The following is an 18543-nucleotide window of genomic DNA, read 5'->3' on the forward strand; positions in this document are numbered from 1 at the left end:
TAGGAAATGTTTATAATTGAATCCTAAATAAGGAGATGAGTAATGTAAAAGAACCCCACCAAACCTTTTGTCAACTTCCTTAAAGAATTTGATCTTTTGTAAAATCTTCTACCTAAATATATCCCCTTTATATGCATTTCTCTATACTTAATGACATCACAAATCAACGATAGCTAATACTGACAATATGACATATATATATATATATATATAAGATTTTCTTTGGCACCCATTTATGTCAGTGGAATAAATGGGTGCCAAAGAAAAGCTTCTATATTAACACTCAGTGAACTTGTCACAGATTTTGGTTTTAATAAACTGGACCCGGAAAATAAGCAATGAAAGCATGACATGTATTTCTTAGAAAATCGCCCCCCCCCCCCCCCCCCCCCGCCAAACATTTTACCACAGCATCAGAAAGCCTTTAGAGTAGTGCTGTGTGCAGAAAAGACTAGATAACTTTACAGTCCGGAGAGAGTGATGGTTTTTCACTCCCCAACGAAGCAAATGCTCTTAGAATCATCTAAGAGAGGTGGAAGAAGGCAGGGTTCACAAGGGAACAGTTTTATTCATATTTCCCTAATTCGGATTACAAAACATTTGCTTCAATATGCTTTATGTATATGATGCAGTTTAAAGATGTTCAGGAATTTTCTTTTATTCAGACTAAAGATGACCTTGGAAGTAGACCATCATGAGCACAAATCCTAATTCTACATTTAGTAGCATGTGATCTCAGGAAACCTACTTTTCCTTTCTGAGCTGCTTTGGCTAATCTATAGCTTTTAAGAGAAAGATGAAATGAAATACTATATGAAACGCTTAGCAGAGTGCCTAGAATAAAGGAAGCACTCAGTAAGCAGTTGCTATTATCATCAAGAAGTTTACACACAAGAGCTCAACATTAAAATGGCTATCAGGGCATCTATATCTTTTATAGAATTTATAGGGGAAAAGGTCAGTTTGTAGATTATGCTCTGATACTGGCTTATATCAATAGGAAGGATAAATATTAAAGGAATGGGAAACCCTGATGCCTTCTTTAGGTGTGTGGAGTTTTTATCTGGCGAGAGATTGATTTTATTTTCTTCCTTTTGTTTATTTTTTTCCCCTTTACCTAATGCTCTGATGTAGGAATACTACATCAAATTAAGAAACAATCTATCTTAATGTGTAACTTTTCACTGTAAGTTGAATGCATGTAAAGGACAAATATATAATGGGAAACAATTTTTACACGCATATCCATTTATTAAATCCCTTTCGTTAACAAGTTTTAAAATAGAAAGCCTCCTGAAAAGATTCCTTCCTATTAATGATTATACTTGCATGTGATGAACCTCTTCTGAAGTGCCAATCTAGCATAATTAGTTAACAGGACCTGCCTTTGTGTTATTTTTCCATGCTAATGATTTGATTCAATATGAACACAACATTTATATGCATGGCAGCCATTAAAATAAGTTGTTGAAATCATTAACATTGGTTAGGAAAAAAGCTAACTACCAAATATTTAAAAATATTTTAGATTACAATTAAATATTAAATGCTATGCTCTTTTTCACTTTTACAAAGAAAAGTATTAGGTTAGATTTATCATCTGCAAAGTGTTGATATTTGCTTTTTCTTTCCTGTAAATACACTGTTGATAGTTTTTCAATTACCAATCCCCTTTTCCCGAGTAACAAGGGATGGAACAGATTCAGAAAAAGGTGACTGGTAAATAAGGTGTATACATATTTGACGAGTTTGCTCATTTTTAGGTCAGAAAGTTCAAGTTTATAAATAGCTCTTTAGAAGGCTGGCTGCCACTTAGAATTAATGAAACTCAGAAGCAAAGTGCATGACCTAGCCAAGGCGATTCATCCAACATATGGAGTTTAAATTTCATTTTGTCTCAAAACTTTGTGATGCCAGCAAATGGAGCTCATAACGTACTTACCAATCCCTCATTTTACCCCAAACAATCTTTTGATCTTAACCAACCTCACCATGGGCCCACCACAGCTCCAATACTGAGTAATCACATTACTTATTTGTCCCTCAAAAATCACAAAGCTTTAGAATATGCTGGAAGTGAAGTGATACTGTTTCATAATTCAAACACTAGAGAGCCTCATCTAAATGGACCAGATCATCCAAAAACTAGGGCATACAAACTATTATGAGAACCCTATTCATTTCAAAATCTGAGCAACTATGTTTATTGTTTAAGGAAGCTCCTGCCTGCTTGTCACAAATACAGAGGGTAACTATTTGCAGAACAGAGACTGACTATGTTTAGAACCACTTTCAGGAACACGCTGGAAATCTGGATAAGTACAACTCCTGAGAAAGTGATCTTTATTTCCCCTACTCTGAGTTTTTCTGAAATGTTTCAGGATAGCTCAAATATCAAACTTTTGACTTAAGCTTTGATTAAGAAAATTCTACCCCAGATAAGGTGCTGTAAGAGGCACTGGGATGGTTCTTGAGAGAAAGACACTCCCTGGGAAATCTCAGTACAATTAGGATGAAAGAATAATGACACAAATGAAGAGAATATAGGGCAGGATAGAATAGTTCTTTCATATGTCTCATGTAATACTAAGGAAGTACAGAGGAAGAAAAGAATACTTAAGGTCAAGATTGAGTATAAATCAGGGGTCAGTCAGAATCCCAAACTGATATATTTCACTGGGCCATTTCCCAAATCAGGACATTTGCTTTGCTGTTTGAATAACAGCTTTCCATCAAAACTAACCACTCAACTGAGACAAAAAACAAATGATTTCGACTGAGGGTAAATATATGTATGTTCAGACATATATAGTACTAGCTCACCACATTTTGATTATGTAGAAGATACAGCCTAGCCTGCATATAAAAACTGATTCTACTGAATCATAATTGAACATGCATACAGGTCAATTAGGACTTTGCAAGATCTTCCAGTAATAAATAATGAATTAATTTTTGCATTTTACAAAGCAGTTTACCTTCAATTGCTGAGAATATTTAAAACATTTCAAGCAAGAGCTATGCATTACAATCACGAGCAAGGGCTCCATCTTCTCTGGCAAACTCACATTACTAGGAGAACACACCCCCTCCCAACTTTCAAGTCAAAACTGAATAAACATGGGCCTTTTAGTATTCCTTAAACCCCAACAAAGTTGGGATACATCAATTTAATAGTAGAAGGAAGTCCCTAAGGCAAGGTAACGCCTTTGAATTCATCTGGGCTCCTTTCATCAAAGATCAAATCTAGAAAGAGTATGAAAACAGTTTCAGTTGACCATCAACATGATTCCAGCAGCAAAGGAAATAAGAATATAACTTCAATAGCCAGAATGCATATCCTGCAGGCATTTTAGATAAAAGAATGCCACCTTAGCTGCAACCAAAATGAGTGGAAAGCCATGGGAAAATCCAGAAAGATTAATGTAATTATTTCCATGAGATCAATATAATTTGTTATATAACTCCCTATCTTTTGTAATATGCAGCTGCAATTTGGCATTTTCATATGAACATTATTTAACTGCCTTGCATTTTGAATGCATATACATTGTTCTTTTACGTAAGCTGGTCTCACCCTCTTTGTGGGCAGGGACTATGTCTTACTCATCCTTATGTACCTGACACAGATCCTACCACAGAATAAATACAGTGACTTTCTGTTAGTAAATGAGAAGAACACTATCAAAATAGACATGTGATCATGACTATAAAAGGCAGGAAGTAGGAAACAGTAAGTATTGGTACAGTTAGACTAGCACAATGTCCTAGACATCATGTGAGGTCCTTATGCTTTTTATTTAATTCTGTGCAGTCCACGATAAAGAAATAATAATCTGTTTTTTACAGATAACATTTAAGCTCAGAGAGGTTAAGTAACTTGCATAAGCTCACACAGTAAGTGGCAGACTGAATATTTAAATTCAGGTCTGATTCCCAAACCTTTGCAGATACACACTGTAGGCACTGGTGAAAAGGCACTCCTTAACCTCTTTCTAAAATTTTAAGCCATCTAAAGGCACAGGTTGCAAATTTCATACATATAACTTAACACAGCAAAGAAACTATACTATAATCAGCTTACAGCAGTCTCTAAAATGAGAGACAGGTTTGAAAGCCATCTAACAGACATGAACTGGATTTGCTCGTAATAGGAAACAACTGAGAATTTTCCCGGTTTCAAACACTCGTTCATGGGAAAGTGTGTTTGAGTCATAGCTGCTTTGTAAAATACATGATTTCCTCCCTTTAATCACTGTAATACTATAACTCTGGAAAAAAAAAAAAGAATGGGATGGGGTCATCATAAATCGGGTATTTTAGAATTAGTGAAAGCATCTTTTTTCATGAAAATAAACCAACATCAGTGTATCTCAAAACAAGGCCGACTATCTCCCAACTAGAAAACCTAAGCATTTCCCCATCTTTAACACTACTTATAATGCCATATATTTTCATTAGGTTAGGCCTAAAATAAGGCTCAGGTAGAGAAAATATATGTGAACACAGAATCCTAATAGGACTACCCCGTATTCATTTGAAATATCTAAAATTGAATATTTAAAGATTCAATGACAGCTAGATTGGCCCACATTTCATACAAATTTTAGTCTTGTGACACTAGCCTGAGAGAAGCCAGTCAAATACACTGTCCCGATAATATAAGATATATCTGTAGCACAGAGACATTAAAGACATGTCAAATATTGCCCTGAAGGAAGCAAATAGGAACTAGAAGCCAATTTTACTAAATCCCTGTCCCACTTCCCTTCAGGGAAGTGTGGCTTCCATGTTTGGAGTTTGTTACTTACTGTGTAACATAAAAGTACTCATCTTGAGACTATTTCAACTACTCAGCTTCAACTAAAATAGCTTTAAAAATTTATTACTTCTCCTAAAACTAACACCTTCTACAATGCCTTCTTCAAACTGTGGCATTTGAGGGAAAATACTATATTAGTTCACCAATTTTATCTCACTGATAGAGCGTGTAAACCTAGAGTAGTGCATGATACATTCCAGGAACACTTCCAGAAATGTTAGCTGAATAAAAAACATCACCAATAAAAAACAAGTTGTCTGGGGACATCACCTCTAGAACCACGTTTCCTTTTGAGACTATGGAATCTGTAACTTCTTGGAGTAGGCAGGATCCTAAGACGACCCATTGAAATTCCTGGCCCTTGGTGTACATGTAATTTTTCCAGTCATTCAGTATACTGATCTTTGTGGTGCTGTGCAAGGGTTTTGCAGATGTAAGCAAAATGCCAAATCAATTGACCTCATGATAGGAAGATTATCTACAGAGGTCTGACCTAATCACATTGAGTCCTATCAACACAGTTTCCTCTGGCTGGTCTCAGAAGAGGAAGACAGGCCTGGAAAGAGCAAACATCCATGGGGCCACAAGGCCAGAAACTGCCCAATAGGAGCTGAGAGCGGTCCCTGGCCAACCGCTAGAAAATGGGGACCTCAGTCCTACATCTGAAAGGAAATGAATTCTGTCAACAACCAGGGAGCTCAGAAGAGGACTCTGAGCCCAGGTGAAAATCACAGCCTTGGCTGACACCCCAATTTCAGCCCAGTGAAGCCCTAAGCAGAGTATCCAGCCATACTGTGCCCAGTCTCCTGAACTACAGAAAATCTAAGGGAATAAACTTGTGGTATCTTAGGCTGCTAAATTTATAATTAGTTACACAGCCGTAGGAAACTAACACGTTCCTTTATTTTTAATGTACCTCATGCTTCCTTAACCATACTATATATAGAAACGTATTTACTATATATTGTCAACCTATCTCTATAGAGCCACTCTGTGGGGGAATGATGGCAAATTCTGCCACAATCCCTGCCAGAATTTACCATGGAGTTGAGGGTAGGAGGCACAGTCATAGGAACTAGCTTAGTGACAACCCAAGTTAAAGCAGGAGTCAGACTTTTTGAGCCGGGACACAATGATTTGGAAACATTATCATGCAAAACCTGGATGAAAAAGAGCGAACAAAGAACCGGAAGACCACGCAGTAGACTACAGGCAATAAATCAAGAGAGAAGGAAAGACGCACAAGATGAGCAGTGGAGATGAAAAAGAAGGAATTAGCCAGGAGATAGTTGAAAGAACACTGGATAAAACTGTCCTCCTCATCACTCAGCTATTTGTTTACATCTACCTTAGAGGGTAATGAAATCCTCACCATTCATTCATGTGACACGCGTTCCCTGGGTACTGCCTATGGGCTGGGCACAACTGCAGGAGCCAGAGACAGAGACTGAGGCAAACGCCATGCTTTAAGGAGCTTCCCCCTTGGGGGGAAGCAGAAAGTGAACAAGCTCACAAATAAAGTAATTCCAGGAAGCACAAAGTTTGTATTACTTATGTCAAAGCCTAGCATTGTTGAGTAAGCAAGACAGATACAGCTGATGAGAGATGTCTGAGAAGGAAAAAGAGAAGAGCCAAGTACAACAGTACAATTCTGAATGTTTTGCAAGAGAGACTGGAGAAGAGGTAGCATCAATGAAAGAAATAGGGAATCTTAAAATAAACCAGATACAAACGTCCCTGTGCCTGTTTCCTCACTGGCAAAATGGGCATAATATTAGTAACTGCCTCATAGGGCTGTAGAATAAATGAGCTAATATATGCGTGGCGCTTAGAAGGGAGATACCAGTCACTATGCAAGCACAAGCTACTGGTTTTATTATTTGCTCTTTTTTTAGAATTCACTAATGACTGACTACTATCCTGACCACTTTCTCAATCATTGGGAAGGATACACTGTAAAGGAAACAACATTATGTCATTAGCACACTAAATAAAATTGGAATTAATTTCAGTGATTCACTCAGGCATATCTGCTTAAGAAAATATGCATATATAAGTAAGATACACTTACTAACTTTTTAGTTCTCATTATTTATTATCCTCAATTCACATCTAGGAAGGTTTTCTATGAGAGAAATATAAAATATGAGCCAGATTATACTTTGGAAATTACAAATTACTACACAAATCATTTTAGTTTTTTATATACCTTCTGTACAACTCAGAGATAATAGTGATTTCATTCATCATTCTCTCAACAAATATTTTAAAGAAACTATTAGACATATAATAACAATGTGGGAAACATAATGGCTGCAACATACCTTTTCCCTATCATAACCCCTACTGCACTTTATTGTAATTATGTGTCTAATTTTTTTTAATTTCCAAGATAGACCATAAATTACCTGGTCCACAGGCTCAGACCCCTTTTTACTGCTGCATCCCCAGGGCCAGATGCAATACTTGGGGCACAGGCAGCAGTCAGGGTGCCAGGAAATATTTCTGAATGGATGAATGTCTCTCATTCATAATTAAACAAAGGTAGCAGATTGGGAGATGTTAATGTTAAATCCAAAGTCAAGAAATATGGATCTTTTTAAAAATTTATACTAAGTTGCGTGTGTTTTCTGATAGTTATTAAACATCAGGAAGAGTGGTTCTCAACATGGATGGAGCAGGTGAGAGTGTTCATATTTATCAAAACAGAGGATGGACTAAAAAGGCAGAGAACTATTGCCCTACCACAGAAAGAAATCTTTAGAACCCAAGCACACCATGGATTTGATATGAATGACTGATGCTATAAAAGAGCCTGGAGATTTCTTAGGATAAATCTAATAAAGAACAAACCAGCTTATGTAAACTGAAATTTCCAAGTGCAGGTCTCAGTTTCAGTATTCATGAAAACCTATACTACTGTTCTCAGTGTCTATAACATCCTAATTACTCATACACTGAGAAAATCTGGTTCACCATCATAAATCTGCTCAAAATATAAGTGGTGAAAATGACATACACAGTAAAGGAGACTATTCCTAATGGCTATTTTCAGTTCCTGGTAACATCAGCAACAAAGGACACTGTTTAGCACTTTGAACACACTAAGCAGTGGCTCACTACAATCTGACATAATCAGATCATAGTCTATGATAGGATTCCCTAAGGAATAGGGATTGGATTGGATAGGATAGGATAGGATTCCCTAAGGTTGGCTGTGACTGGCTAAGTGATTATCAATCGTCACCATTTTTTTTTTCTCATAAAAATAATAAAAGTTGTAATAGCTGCCATGATTCAATATTTAAATGGAAACAAATGAAAGAACTGCATCTGAATAGAAACACAGAAGGGAAGTGTGAGCAAAGGGAAGTGTGAACAGAGAACAGGAAGCCCTGTCTAAAACTCAAAAGTATGGCCAATAGCTAGTCTCTTTCCTACTTGCAGGACTAAGGACAAAACACGGAGCTAAAGAAATTTACTGACGGCCATTCTTACAGAAGATTACAGAGCATGATTTTCTCAACTTAAAAAAATATACATTTTATTGTCTTTATGGATGCGTGCAGGAGGGTTGTGGTGATCAATCAGTTATGCCCAGTTTTAGTAGAAGTAAGACAACAAACCAGTAAACTGGCCCTTTTTAAAGAGTTCCCCTTGAATCTTTCAGGAACTAAATTTTTCCTTCTCATCTGAGATGACTTTGGAGAACTCATACCCAAAGGCAGAAAACAAGATATGTAATGACAAAGTAGACACTGGATAATTCAAAATTAAAATAATCTCAGCTCATAAGTCGTTGAGGCTTATTAGAGATTAGGGTATGTATGTTTCAATACTTACAAATGTTCTCATTAAAAATACTACATACACTTTTTGGTAGGTCACAAGGACTTCAACCTTTTTTATAGTGACAATGTCCTGTCCTCTAAAAGTGTAACTCTGATGATTTTACACTCTCACCCTATCATAATGACACCACTGTCTACTGAAAAAATATATGATTTGGTTTGGCCTTCTGATCGTCCATATCCTGCCCTCATTCTTCTCTAAACTCAGATACATACCTAGTCTCAAGAGAATTAACATGGTTCACACATCTTCATTTAGAAATAGATGAGATATATGGGGTACTAACAAAATGTTAGCATTTTTCATCACAGCATGTGGGAACATATTTTCCTATTTCATTTTTGTATGGTTGCATTGCCCAGTTATTCCCATCGTACAAAACCAAACCTAAAATGCTCGTTGAATCCTATCTCAAGGAGCAACAATCTTTTAAGGGAAAACAAATTAAAGCTTTCCTCCCCTCTGCTTTTTAGAAAAGATCCAGAATTCTCCCCACAGCATTTAATCTTTTCTCATTAAAAAGTTTTATAGCATACCATTGTCTGACAGAATTTGGTTCAACAATCACGTATTTCTTGGTTTACTAATAAAGGGTTGGGTTTTTAAACATTAATTAAAAGGCATACATTTTGTTTTCATTTATTTGTATCAAAAGATCGTGAATTATGATGCTCAAAGGACACATTATATTCTGATTTAAGGGCAAAGCATGGCTTTAGGCAGGAAGAAAAAATGTGCCTCTGACATTTTGAAGAGGACAGAAAATGTTACCAGAAATATACTTTATTAGAATCCCTATTAGTATGAATTCTGCTCCTTTTCAAAAGAGCTCCTTTAAAGTTACAACTTTCTGGGGCACCTGGGTGACTTAGTCGGTTAAGCATCTGACTCTTGGTTTCAGCTCAGGTCATGATCTCACGGTTTATGAGTTCAAGCCCTGTGTCAGGCTCCTCAATGGGGCTCTGTGCTGGCAGTATGGAGCCTGCTTGGGATTCATTCTCTCTCTGCCCCTCCTCTGCTTGTTCTATCTCTAAATAAATAAATAAATAAATAAATAAATAAATAAATAAATAAAAAACAATTTAAAGTTACAACTCAACTTGTATTTTAAAAACATTTTCAAACAACATATGAGTTGAGTATGAGAAGCATACTCAACTTGTATTTTAAAAACATTTTCAAACAACAGGTGCATAACATTTTACCATTCTTTTGTATCTCTAGCAATATTCAAATATGTTTCTTGATGCATCTTAAACTTATTTTTTTTAAATAAACCATTTCCTATACCATACATCAAAATAAATTGTGCTATTTTGTGTCCTTCCATCCTCTGCTACAGAAGAAAAGTTACTGGTCTTCCAATTTCCTCTTTTACCTAAATATAAGTGTAGATGAAAACAAGAATGAAATAACATCTGCGGAATTTGGCTGATGGCTATCTCTGTATTTTATTCCATTTTGTTTTATCTTTTTATTTTTATATAGGTATCAAGGCAAGGTACCCACAGAGGTTCTGTCAAACAACCTTTTTATCTTACCAAGATAAGGAGATTTTACTGAGGCAAGACCGAATTTGCAGGGGATTCTTAAATGTCTCAATCCTCATAAAATCCAGATGTTATAATAAGTAGTAAGTCTGTAAAATAACTTTTTGCATCCATTTTTCCTTAAGGTGAGGATAATTTAAAATATTTTTATTTTAAGAGGACAGAGTATAGCTCATTATGCCATTATATTTATTCAAAATATTTTCAATTACAATCTGCACATTAAAATCCATAAAAAAACCCCAGCTATATACCTGGACATGCATCTAATGGACAAGTTTATGCATGCAAAAATAATTCTTTTTCCTAACAGAGCTAATGAGGAACATCTGACAATGTGGAATTGTAGGGTATAAATACATATTTCCACCAGAAGCTGTAAATTTAGTATAATAATCAGTTTATTTTAGCCTTTTATCTTATGTCCTTTTGGAGTCAAATGACTATCTTTCTGCTGTTAGTTCTGGTATTTGTCTCTTATTACTGTTGCCAACAGTCACAGGTTGATTTGCCCAAGTAATTCCATTGTCCCAGACCACGGAATTAATAGCTTGAAATTGAAACTGTGGTTATATTATCATTATTATTGTTATTATTGTTATTATTTGAGAGAGAGAGAGAGAGAGAGAGAGAGAGAGAGAGAGAGAGAGAGAACGCATGCAAAAGCAGGGAACCAGCAGAGGGAGAGAGAATCTTAAGCAGGCTCTACGCCCAGGATGGAGCCCAGCATGGGACTCGATCCCACGACCCTGGGATTATGATGCAAGCCCAAAACAAGAGTTGGATGCTCAACTGACTGAGCCACCCAGTTGCCCCAGAAACTGTGGTTATCTTCTTAAGAATCTGTCCTTTAATTTAGTATCAAGGACCATCAACATGTTTTTCCAGAATTTAGGGGTTTGGTTTATTATTTTGTAGACTGGAAAGCAATGGATCTTCTATTCAGATTAAATCCAGGATGGACTAACAACTCTTTGGATATAAAATTGATGACATCTTTTGTACTTACAATAATTAAATTCTACCATTCTCGAAGCGTAAGTATAAAAAGCAACAATAATATACTGGAACAGATATTCTGAATTCTGGCTTTTCAGAAAAAAAAATTCAATATTTTATTCAGGATGTCAGTTTATGGTCGCAATCCTCTTCTCCCCTCCAGATAACACTACCTGGGAGGTGAGCGAAGCAGACATCTCAGTGTGTTCTGTGTCAGAATTAGACTTCGCCCCAGACAGCTCCGATCCCCTTCGTGTGCAACTATTCCTCACTTACCTCTTGGATGGAGCCTTTTGTCTTTCTTTTTTTAGAAAGTCACAGAAAGCTGAATTGCCAAATTTTACCTCCAAATAAGTGAGTTATTTGCATTTATTTACATGTGATTCAGATTCTAAGATTTTCCATTGGAAAGAGAGTATGTACAGCCTAGAGCCACATTACACTATTAATTTCATTTTGAAGTACTATTGGCTAGCTTTTGTGCTTTAACTTAGCCTGAATAAGACAGTCTCAAATGGAAAGGAGTCATGGAAGGCCTGATGATGTCACGCTCCCCAATTGATGAGAACTCAGTGGCACTGAGGTCATTAGAATCATCATATAATGATAAATATGGAGAAGACAAGTTAACCACCACTGCAGATCTGGCAAGTAAAAATAAAGCCAAACACAAACTAGTTACTTCAAATTTCTAGGATAAACAAAATATGCGGAAAGTAGATACCCTTGGGATATATTTTTTGTGATGTTTCTTTCATAAATAAAATATACCCAAGAGGGTGTAAGGATTATTAGGCATTAAGGGTCTTTTAATTACTTTTTTCTTTTATTTTAGAGGGAGGGAGGGAGGGAGGGAGGAAGCGAAGGAGGGAGGGAGAGAGAGAGAGAACACAAGCAGAGACAAGCAGAGAAGAGAGGCAGAGGGAGAGAGAGAGAATCCCATGGGGTTCAATCCCATGAACCTGGGATCATGACCTGAGCCGAAATCAAGAGTCAGATGCTCAACAGACTGAGCCACCCAGGCACCCCAGGGTCTTTTAATTTCAAACCAGTTCTCACTTGGCTTCTAATATATATATTTAAAATTCTGAAAAAAAAACTACTGAGATGAGAAACAAAAATTTGTGGGAGGAAGGTTAGATTAGTCAGGAAATACTTTAGGGATTATGGATCTTAAAGAAAATATTGACTTTAGGTAGAGAAGGAGGGGCAAGGGTGGTCTCAGTCAGAGACCTTGCTAAGCAAAGTCTCAGAGGTAAGAATGTTCATGAAATATGTTTGGAGGGTGTCCAGGACAATAAGTGGATACATTTTTCATGCATTAGTTGGAAAGGCAGATAAATCTGCAGTAAGAACATGACTTTCACTGCTAGAATACCTAAACATTTGGTGAGAAACAGGAGCCACTCAAGTTTTTTGAATATAACAACTGTATTTATTGAATACCAAGCACCATGCATCATAATGTCCATCATTTTTATTTAATTCCATCACAATACTCTATGGATTGGGTGCTATTATCATTCCATGTCACAGATGAGGAAACTGAGACTTACCAGACAAGATAATTAATTGGTGCTAGGCCACATGATGAGTAAATGGCAAAAACATGATTTGAATCTACGTCTCAATGAAAACTAAATGAGCAAAACAGTATTGTAAAACGGGGTGGGGGGGGGGGGGGTCGGGCCCAAAGTGTTTTTGATAGATTGGAGGGGTGAGATATTTTTTAAAAAAGAGGCTAGTTAAGACTACGAGCTCTCTTTGAAGTGCAAAACATTATGCTTGACTTCTAGCCTGCACTCAAATATCTGCTGACCAGAATATTAGAAGTCTAGGACTGATAACATTTTGTCACTTTCCCTTTGAACTTCATGGGTTTTTACCCACATCACCATAATAAACCACCAATCTTTAACTTTCACAGTTAAGATTCTTTTGCAGTTCATTCTTTTCTAGTCTCAAATATTAAAATCTACTATAAGTCACATCATGGTATAAAGCTTTGATTTCTATCAAGAAATTTTTTTAAGAGATTCACCTATTATATAATATTATCATCAATTTATACTGTTAGAAAACATACTGGTACAGATCTTCTAACAATTTGAACATCTGCAATTTCATTTTTCTATATTTAAAGAATATAATTTTCAATGACATGCTGTAAATGGGTACGTATTACAAAGGTAATTAAAGATTTAAATAGATGTATGCATTAGCTTCATACAGTGCTACATAGCATAGGATTATTTTATTTTAGTGGAAAATACTGATTTATAAAGGAAACGCTAAATATTTCTGTAGCCAAAATATATTTCACATATCTTTCACAAGATTCTGTCACAGCTCTGAAAAAATATATTCCATCATTTCATTAACAAAGCTTGAACTCATGCTGGGGCATCTCATTCTCAAGCACTAGATTTAACAATAGGACTGTGAACTCCAGTGTCCATGGCAACAGTAGCTAATTCTTCTTTCCAATCATGGTGGCAATTCTCTCCCATGGCTTGAATCAGTTACAAAACAAAATACTCTCAAAGACCTTTCTGAGCCAATAGCCTTGCAGCTAATCTGCTAATAGGAAATAATCTGCAGCTAATACACACATTCCAGGGCGGCAGTGTGTTTTCTTAATACTTTGTTTCGTGGGCCTCTTTCCAAAGAAAGCACAGTAAAGAATAAAAAAACAGACATTCATTAAAAATAGTATTATACTACCTGGCCACCATTAATGCCTAAAACTTGCTGCAACTTGCATTGCAAGAGTTTGTTAAATAGCAAGTCGAGAGGAGGCAATGTAGCAACAAAGAGAATGAAAGCAAATTGTTTATGCCAAGAGGGTAAGAGCTGAGTTAAGAGAAGGCATATTTAAAACAATTGATTTTTAGCAAACATTTACAGTGAACAAATTATTTTTTTTTCAATCTCTACTTGCCACTATTTGTAGAATCTGTCATTGGATGCACTCCAGCAACAAATATCTCAACTGCCTTGTAAAGCCTCTTTTTTTTTTTTTTTTTGGGTCCTCACTGTGGAATAATGGAAATGGTTTAGCATTGAAATTAGTTTTTCACCTCAAGGGTCAAAGTTTAACATCTCAAGCAACTATAATGACCTAAAATCATTCTAATTACAGAGAAGAAACAGTCTTCCAGCAACTATAATGACCTAAAATCATTCTAATTACAGAGAAGAAACAGTCTTCCCCAAACCCTGATAAAATTGATGAATCAGCTTCTAAAACTCAGTATTGCCTTTTGTTCAGAGGAAGATTGGGATGTTTTTGCTTGAAAGAAAAGCCATGAATAATCATAAAGAAAGATGAAATACCTTTTCAACCCACTCGGAATGGAACTTCCTCCTGCTCAGGGTTGGGATGGCCTGATACAGCAGTGTACCTGCGTCCGTGTTCCAGACCCTGAATTCTACCTGGCTCAAAGAGAACGTGATGACTTCTGCCTTTACGCTGCAACTCTTCATTTGGGAAGAAGACTCCCATTATTTCCCCTTCTACATTTTATAAAAACAAAGCAAAATGAAATAAACACAAGTAGAGGAGGAACGAAATCTCTAAAGTGAAAGGAATCACAACACCAAAGGGTATCTCCTTCATCCTCTTTAAATCCGTTTTATAATTCTGGTTGCTATGACAACATGATGCAACTCTATATTACCATGACAATCTGACACAACTTTCAAAAAACAGTAAGCACTGTTTTATTCTGTTGTTCAATTGCTCCCAAGGAAACATGCTGTTATTTACTTCTGTGATAAAACTTTTACTATAGTTGTATAGATCTTATGTCAGAAGAAGAAAAGCCAAAATATGGCAGACAATGGAGGAGAAACAATATAGATCTCAGTTAACCACTGATTAAATGGGACCTTTTTTCCTATTAAAGAATGTGAAACTGGAATGTTCTTCATTTGTAAAATGGAAAGGGCTTCTTCACTCAAGAGGGTCACCATTCACGCAAAATAGGGTTGGGTTTACCTTCCCGGCTACTACACATATTTTGCCATCACCTGTGCAATATGAAATGAAAGCCTACGAAAGGGCTACGGGGAAGCCAGAGGATTGGGTGAAACCCAAGTAATGGATTATACACAGCTAACCACACTGTTCAAACAAAACTCGTAGAGTTCAAATTTTTAGTTCAGTTGAGCATGGTCTTTCTTGAATTATTAGATATTTTCAAAATGGGAGTACTTGGAGTCCCTCATTTCCTTTCCTGGATGATTATTTCCCATTGTCACTTCACACTTAAGTCTATGATCTGATGTCTTAGAGCCTTCTTCTCACCACCCCACTACCTCATCAATTCCTCCCACTGCTTCTCAGCTCATATAATAAATTAACAGCTGTATCTGTTAGGCAACTACAACATGTCAAATCCTGTGTCTGAAAACCCTTATGATAATTATGCAAAAATAGGTGCTATTTCTACTGGATGGAAAATACCACAACTTAGAAAGTCTAAGGAACTCTCAATAACACTCAGGTTTTAATTTGCAGAACCACAATTTGAACCCGAGTCTTTGGTCTCCAAAGCCCAACCTCTTCCCAACCAATGGGCTGCCTGCTTTTCGAAACAAAGAACATTTTCCGCTTCTTGTATTATGAAAATAAATACTAACATCTGTAAATACAACAAGAAGTTATCTATATCTGGATAAGCTTTCTTTAATTTGAAAATGGGTAATATTTTGCTATATCAATGTAGATATTAAAAAGGCAGAAAAATAATCATTCTAGACAGGAAGAAGGTAAATGTGATTCATATCCCATAACAAGTTTGTATATTTTAAAAAAGATGCAAGCACCTTGCTTTTTCATTCTGAAATATAATGGCTATCATTTACTACTCAATAGTTGGGAGAGAAAAAAAAATCTAGTAAGTTAAACTTGGCTGTCAGCAATTTTGCTGGTCATTTCAATTTGTATGAAAAATAAGGTAGGGCAAATATCTCAACATGATAAAGAAAGGATGATTCCAACTACATAACTAAAAGAAACCCCAACAGGGGCACCTGGATGGCTCAGTCCGTTAAGTGTCTGACTTCAGCTCAGGTCATGATCTCACAGTTTGTGAGTTCGAGCCCTGTGTTGGGCTCTGTGTTGACAGCTCAGAGCCTGGAGCCTACTTCGGATTCTGTGTCTCCCTTTACCTCTGCCCCTCCTCTTGCTCACACTCTCGCTCGCTCTCTCTCTCTCTCTCAAAAATAAACATTAAAAAAAAAAATAAATACATTGAGGAGGGCACCTATTGGGATGAGCACTGGGTGTTGTATGGAAACCAATTTGACAATAAATTTCATATTAAAAATAAATAAATAAAAGAAACCCCAACACAACAAGCCCATTGCATTCTGAATTTTTCAAAGTCACTCATAGTATACACAGTGAAGTCTCAATAAACATTTGTTGTAACAAGTTTCCTACATTTGTGTCTTGATTACAGATCAAGTTTTTTAATATAGATTTTATTTTAATATATATTTATATTATATAATATATATTAATGACATATATTTTACATGTATATGAAAATATACATTTAGCCTTATATACACCTGTTACCCCAAATTTGGATACTTCAAGTTCTGATGCTAAACTACTGAATTTCAGCCTCAAAAATACCTTTTAATTTAAGTAGCATTTCATTTAAGTAGTATTTTCATGTGTCCAAAGCAAGGGGGGGGGGGGGGCGGGGAACTGATGATATAACATTCAAAATGAAGGTAAAAATATCATCTTCACTTTGCTCATGGAATATTTTTCTGAGTGAACACAGAAGTGTAATTCAGTTCTTGTTTGTGTGCCATAGAAAACATCCATTCCCTCCCTCCCTTACTAATCATATTTGCTACTTATAGCAAGTCTAGAGATGATGGCTCCAGTGACCTCAAGTTCTAATTTTTCTGAAAAACAGAGGAAATGACACAGAGGCAAGATAGAGAAAGTGATTAAGGGGAGGGGATAATTCTACTAGTTCTGTTCCAGGAATAACCATGAGACCTGAGGAACAATTCTCCTATTTCATGATGCTCAGTTTCAAAGAAGGGAAGAACATCTGTTTGCTCAATTGTTGACATTGTATATGACACAAAATATCAGAGGTTAAAATTATTACATGAATAAGCCTCTGTAAAGGCCATCTATTGTAGGCTAAGGTTTTGATTGTGGGCATGTACCAAGGTACATTCTTGTGATAGTAAAATATTATTTGAACGTAAGTTAAATCAATATTTATTGAGTGTTTTTGATGCCAGAGGTACCAAAAAAAAAAAAAAAGAAAGAAAAAAGAAAAAAAAGAAAAGAGCTGTCAAGGAACGAGGAACCTGGATGAGCTCCATCAATATCTGTGCATATTTCCCATACGAAACCTTAAGGAAATACGGCGATGTTTAAAATCCTGCCCACAAGAAGTTTATAATCTAGCAAGCGGAAGAATTATAAAATTTTATTTATAATAAATATGAGTCTGCCAAATGCATTCAGAGATACAAATGGTCTTAGTGTATAGATGAGAGAGGAGAAAAGATTTTTATCAAGAGCATGTATTACTCTTTTGTCTTTTTCAGTTAATTTTATGATCATAACATGAGCAGGAACAATAATATTCAATGAAAAGATCTTATATTATTGGTGCTATCTCAGCATATAAACATGCTCCATAAAACTGACAATTTTTTAATTCACTGTATCTGCAGTGTCTTCCGGGAAAAATGTCAGATAGTAATGAATGAGTTTGTTGGATATCTAACAGTGGAATTAAGAATTCGACATCCCCAGGCATGCTTCCATCCTGAGTCTACCTTATACTAGGGTATTTTTAAACCAGCATTTAAGAGCTACAGACAAAGGTTGGCAGATGAAAATTGCTAAGTAAACCTGATGTTTCTTTGCTCTTTTGAAAGCTAAGACTACTGTTTGAGAAGGCAACTGATCCTAAGATTGAAAGTTATATTGGCTCTCTAGCCCTATTCATTTGTAGAAATAATCTTGAAGTTCAAAATTGAGGATAAGTTCCTCTCTCCACAATGAAGACGAATGTCCAAAGGATAATACAAATCTTCTCAGTCAAAATGGATGGAAGGAAACCCATACACAAAGATCCTACCTTTTTAAATAATAAAACTGACCATATCCTTATTCAAATGGTCTTTTTTTTTCTTCCTTTGCAGTTTAGAAGTCCTCAGCGGATTAGAGGCATCAAAAAACAAAGGCACAGAAAAGGGGTAGGGAAGCTCATCTAACAACACTAGTGAGGCAGAAATATTAGATGTTGAGTAAGAAGATCAGAAAACTGT

The 18543-nt window shown here is 36.1% G+C and overlaps 1 protein-coding gene and 1 long non-coding RNA gene across 7 annotated transcripts in view; one reads left to right on the forward strand and one right to left on the reverse strand.

The window, feature by feature from the left end:
• The window catches only part of LOC131494463 (uncharacterized), a 30699-nt gene extending 19208 nt beyond the window's left edge, over positions 1–11491 (forward strand). Inside the window, exon 3 of the long non-coding RNA XR_009253416.1 lies at positions 11387–11491. This is a non-coding gene — a long non-coding RNA (uncharacterized LOC131494463). The remainder of the gene's footprint in view (positions 1–11386) is intronic.
• TRPS1 (transcriptional repressor GATA binding 1) overlaps positions 1–18543 on the reverse strand; it is a 259341-nt gene that overhangs the window by 69948 nt on the left and 170850 nt on the right. The gene's annotated exons all lie outside the window — the stretch shown is intronic.

The sequence above is a fragment of the Neofelis nebulosa genome, chromosome 14 (assembly GCF_028018385.1).
Source record: "Neofelis nebulosa isolate mNeoNeb1 chromosome 14, mNeoNeb1.pri, whole genome shotgun sequence".
Lineage (NCBI taxonomy): Eukaryota > Metazoa > Chordata > Mammalia > Carnivora > Felidae > Neofelis > Neofelis nebulosa.